Below are 6,000 nucleotides of genomic sequence, written 5' to 3'. Positions count from 1 at the left end.
CACGTACACGGCCAAACAAAATCCCAGCGCGCATGCTGGGAACGGCTGCCGCGACTTCCATCGGACGAGCGCCGAAGGAGGAGAGGGGGGGGGGGGGGGGCGAAAAAAAAAAGGTGAACAAAGTAACCGGGACCCGGAGCAGGCTACCGACGAACGAAAGCGGACACGAACAGGCCTCGGCTGAGCGGAGCAGGAATCTGGGTATAAATCATTGTCCAACGTGGTTTTCGGGGCACACTCGGCGGGGGCCGATCAGCGAACGCCCCAGCCGGCGCAATCGGGCACGAGCACGGGCACCTGGCTGCCGATCCGGCGCTGAAGCGCGCGTGAAAAATGGACTGGCAGCAGCGGCGCAGCGCGCGTGCGGCCTCCTCCGGCAGGCACGTCTCCGAGGGCGGTGCGGCAGAGGAGCCAGTCACTCGTCGCTGCAACACCTCCCCCAGGCCGAGGGGAAATTTTATGGCGGCCGCGTTTCTCGTTCCACTGAATCACAGCGGCGGACGCAATATTTATGAGCCCGGCACCGCCACCAGCAGAGCGCCGAGGCCGCGCGACTTTTCCGGTGCCACAGCCGCCCGAGCGGGCAGCGCGCGCCGACGGCTTCGGCCGCTGGCTCGCGCGGATAAGTGGCTGGATTAGTGGGACGCCAGTGGGCTGCCGGGAGGAGATCTTGTTTTCCCGAGCACACAACGCACTGGAAGCGGACAGTGAGCGCCGGCGAAGCGCCGGAAACCCCTTGAGCCAACCTGTACGCGTCGCTTGGCCAACGCTGCTATAGCTGGAAAGATTCCGGTATTCGCGACGTGGGCGTTTAGCGGTATCATTGAGCGGAGTCGTTCATTAGTATCGAGAGCTTAACCGAGGTAAAGATGTTGTTTTTGCGGGAAGCGAACTGTTTGCAGCGCTAGTTGTCAGGTTTTACCAGAATGAAATGCGGCTTCAGTGAGAAGACAGAACAACGTTTATAGTTTATGGGGGTTCAACGTCCCAAAGCGACTCAGGCTATGAGGGAAGCCCTAGTGGAGGGCTCCGCAAAATTCGACCACCTGGGCTTCTTTAACGTGCACTCACATCGCACAGCACACGGGCCTCTAGAATTTCCCCTCCATCGAAATTCGACCGCAGCAGGTGGGATCGAACCCGCGTCTTTCGGGTCAGCAGCCGAGCGCCGTAACCACTCAGCCACTGCGGAGGCTTAGAAGAAGACAGAACAATTAGATCGATGTAATTGAGGGGAAAGATGGCGAGCAAAGAAACAACACGGAATGACCGTTTGTGTTCTGCATAATAGCGAACGGGGGACGTTGTGTCCAGCGCCCCATAACCAATGTGACTGAAAATCGACAGTGTCTCTTTAAAGTCAGACTTTACGAACACATGCGTTAGCGTAGTTTCAGCCATTGGAGCTCCCCGAGCTTTAAAGCTACTGCCCCTGAAAGAAATAGAAGTGACCATAGCGAGCCGCATACTTCATGGTCTTCATAATTTTCAGGTCCGCCGTGGTGGCTCAGTGGTTATGGAGCTCGGCTGCTGACCCGAAAGACGTGGGGTCGATCCCGGTTCATGCTGAAAAGAAAAAATAAACGCTAAAAGAACGTCAGAATCGTGAATTTACCAGCTCGACGTTAACGTCGTGCCATAAATGACCCACTGAAATAGTCGTTTCTTGCAAAATTAGCGCCCCAGCAGAGAAAAAAAAAACTCATAGGTGAAATGTGTTGCAAATGTGTACATACACCGCGGATACTCAAGCAGCTTAAGCATGTAAAAAATAACGCATCTCCTATCTCAATAAGTCAGCGCTTGTGCTTTCTTGTGGAAGACGGGTTGACATTAATTTCGGAATTGGTGTAAGTACATCGATAGCTAACAGCCGTCAGAATCAGGCGACGTCTTATAACTCTTGCATTTTCTTGTTCGATAATTAGGCACCTGCGTGTACCGAAGATTTTATATATCTATTTGTTGTTTAACCAGCAATTATGCCGTGTCAGCAGGAAACGCAGCCTTTTCTTCAAGTCCCAATATTAAAAGCGCTATGAGGAATAATAATGGCTGAATTAACCCTTCATTGCACCATTCATTGCACCACATGATCACCCACGCACGGCAGTTTGTACATTTTTTTTTCTGCTTCACGCCATACTCTTATGTCGAGTCTGACCCTGCCGGCGAGAATGCTGCGCGCAACCTCTAAACTTTAAACAAGCATTACGTCCCAGAGCTGTCTGAAACTCGCTGCGCCGTATTTGCTACCCACGCGTCAAAAGGCGTCTGGAAACTTGTACACGAACAGTGATAGCCCCTTAAGCGTCGTCAACTCTTCTGCTACATGCTGCAGACGCTGTCGGGAGAGTAAAAAAAAAAAAGAAAGAGCAAAACGGATAGAAAGACAGCCCTCTTGACGCTTTGATTCCAGCCAGGCGGCGAGCCACATTATACAGATCACGTTGTCAAAGTGTCGCGTCAAGACGATCAGACACAGCACTTCTGCAGGGCATCCTGAACTGGCGAGGAAGGAGGAAATGACAACTCGTTTCCGACACCTCTTTACAGCTCGTTCGTCCTCCGGCGAGCTTGAATCCCCCGTCGTAATTCCCCGGCCGCTGGACAGGGGTCACAATCCCGGGGAGACCCGGCGTGCAGCAGACCCAGAAGGCGCAGCGTCGTGGGAAGAGTGCCCCCCCTCCTTCCGTCCCCGCCCTCTTAGCGCCGAAGCTGCGGGGACAGCCAGAAACGGCAGAACGTGGCGCGGTTACCCGATGATGCGACCGACCAAATGCGTTTTAAATTCTCGAGAACTGATTTAAACTCCACTTTAGCAGAGCAGGTTGGGAAAGAAGGAGCGCGAGAGAGGGGGGGACAACAGAAGAGACCAGGCGGCAAGGGCTGAGGGGAGCTCGCGATCGCGGTGGTTCGGGCGCTCCATCGTGTCGAATTCGGTTTTAAAAGTTATCTTCTCCGGTCCGCGACGCCCCTCCACCACGTCCCCATCCTCCTCACTCCCCTCGCCGCCAGCGGCGCCTGTGCGCGCGCGAGCTCGCCTCTGGGGGATTCCCTCGCAACGATGTTGAGATTCGCGTTGCGGCCGCGGCTCGATCGCTCAATTCCCCGGCGCAGTTGCTCCCGGGGCCCCGACTGATACGGAGGATCCCCCCTTTTGTTGGAGCTTTTATATCGACGCGCGGGCTCCCCTCCGCGCCCCGGGCTCCCTTACTTTTCTCTGCTTTAAGGATTTCGTTCCAGTTCGAGGTCGTGTCACGCGATACGCCTGCATGAGAGCTCCGGCTTCCTTCCGTCGGATCTTTCGACCGGAAAGCACGCGGCCCACAAGATTCTTTGGGGAACAAACGACCGACGAAGAACAAAAGCTTGGCCAGGGCGGGGACCCTCGCTGGTTCGCACTGAGGTCATGAATCATTTGATCTTTTCTTCTGGGCGCCTTTTACAGCGATGCTCCACCTTGAGGTCGCGCAAGAAGGTCTCCTTTGGTTTGGTGGATGTGGAATGAATCGATGTGGCCTTCTTTCTAGTAAACTGCCTTGTCCCTCCCCCCTTCCACCTAAACTTTTCAAGGCTGCGCAACGTGCGCTCTTTCGTTCTGAGATCGTATGGCTTTCTAACCCGCTCGTGGCGCAGAATGAAACGTCACGATCAGTAAGCCACAGCAAACGTCTCGCCTAGGTCAGGTTACGGTAGCTAAAGGAAAAGAAAAAGCGAACTGAAACGCTGTTTAAGATGACACGAATGCTGCCCGCGATACTGACTAGACGTCCCCGAGTGCATCGGGCACTGCTTCGCGCATTCAAGACAATAGAACACTCACCGGGGGGGGTTTCTGTAATTCTCGCTAATTTTTGCAGGACACGAGCGATCGGAGAAATTGCTAACAACATACTCACTGCAATCGAGGTACTTTGGCGACGGCCATGCGTGCTACCATGTCCAAAGCTGAAGAAGATGTAATTCCTGAGATTAAATCGACACGTGTTTTTTCCGCGGGTAAATACCACGCAGTTGGCGACAGCATCCTAACAAGAGTTACTGAACTGGGAAACAATGTGTGCTAGGACTACGCTACATGGCAGGTTGTTCTCCCGAGATACTCCGGAGCTTTTCTGTAGTTTTATGTCTAGTCATCGTGGTCGTCGCAGCAGGCCCATAGAAACAGTCTACCTGCCTTAAAGAAAAAGTAATCGATGACGTAGCCGTTAAGGCACCAGGTGATCACCTATTAAGAGTGGACCATTGCCTTGTGCGCGTTGGCCAATAAGAGCATATGTCGTCAGTGGTCATGTGATCTACGGCCGCCTGGGCCACGAGCACCAGAAAATGGGGAACGAGTAGAGGTCAGTGAAGCTACTATTGCCATTTCATTGACCCTGAGGGGGAAGAAGAGCCTTCGAGTTTTTCTTTTGTCTTCTTAACTAATCCGTTAATGAAGATATTTAGGGGATGGTTACTTATGTGCCACTCACCAAACCTACAATTAGGTATTCATTTGACACAATGAATGAGAGAAATAGTGATACGGGCAAGCCTTTTCGGTTCCGATGTTGTGGATTCCACCCCCGTAACCTAATGCGTCGACTGCTAGTGAAAATGATCATTTTAAATTCACTTAATCACCTGCTAAAATACTTCGCAAGAAAATAGACGTTAAACCAAGGTTATTTACTTTAAAGACTGAAGAATAAACGTCAAATGTTAATTGTGCAGAAAATAATGATTTGACTCCCAGTTTTATTTTCCCGTCTTGTGTGATATGCTTTCGCAGGAAAACATTTACCTAACTATCCTCGCGAAGCGGTATACGGTAATTTCTCTCACAGATGCCGCGAAACTTGCCCGCTGGACAGGTTTAATTTCCTCGGCTAAACGAGAGGTAATTAACGCGGAGGGATCGTATCTTTCTACAAAATCTCGAAGTCGCTGATTACTCTAACCATCTAGACGTCGCTAATGCATGGGCGATCAGGTAATGACACTGTCTATTAAGACGCAACGGTAATTTAGAGGCTAGGCCTCAAGGCGAGCAAATAGAAAAAAAAAACTTACATTGGATATTTTAATGAAACCCGTTTCTTTTCTGAATAGCAGGAATAATTTGTGGATCAGGCGGAGTTAAATGTCCAGAATTTGTGGTCGTTTAACTTGGTGATTTATCGGGGTCCGCGGAAGGCGGCTTGGTAACGCTTGAGGCACTACGCACGCATTGCGGCATGCTGTTTCGCAAGCACAGCCAAGATGTTGCACATTGCCCGTTCTCAATTACATTGGAAACGCATAAATGCGCTTACAAATTCCAATCCGATCACAAAATGACTGGAAAGACCACTTTAGCACAAACGGCACGCAAAAAAAAAAACCTCGTCCTAAAAGCTTATATCATCCACTGGGCAAATCTAACCTGACATTAGGAAGCACGAGCATTACTGTAAAGAACGCTGTTTGCTTTCAGCGCACTTTACTGAGGTACCGCTAAATGTGTGACGTAATATAAGTCGGTTGTTTGTATTTTCTAATGCGTTTTCATTTTTAGTGTTTATTTTGTTTAATACATGACGGAGTTAGTTGCGTCTTTTTGCGTTGTCTTGTGTTTTTCGCGTGTTTTTCGCTGCTGTGAGTGCCTGCCAAGAGGACCAAGGACACCTCAAGCCGAGTTTGAACGGCTTTTCCCTTGACTCCTTTTCACTGTATAGGGAGAAAAAAAAGTAAAGGAAAGCACAAGGAAGCGTAGCGCGTCCTGTTCCGAGGAGAAGGAAACAAGTGTGGGCATCAGTGCTCCTCAATGCGACGCTTTTCGATTGCCTTCTGCGTCTTGACACGGCCATCTGTGATCCAGTGACCTATGAGGCCAGCCACTCTAATACGCACAATGGCCCGTCCTCTAGCTTTCTCTACACCTCTTTTTTCACCGTCTTCGTCATCTCCCTCACGGCGCGAATCGGGTGTCCACCCACAGTGAGGTTAGTTAGAGAGCCTTTTCTTTCTTCCCAT

The sequence above is a fragment of the Amblyomma americanum genome, chromosome 1 (assembly GCF_052857255.1).
Source record: "Amblyomma americanum isolate KBUSLIRL-KWMA chromosome 1, ASM5285725v1, whole genome shotgun sequence".
NCBI classification, from domain to species: Eukaryota; Metazoa; Arthropoda; class Arachnida; order Ixodida; family Ixodidae; genus Amblyomma; species Amblyomma americanum.
This window is presented reverse-complemented; position numbering follows the sequence as displayed.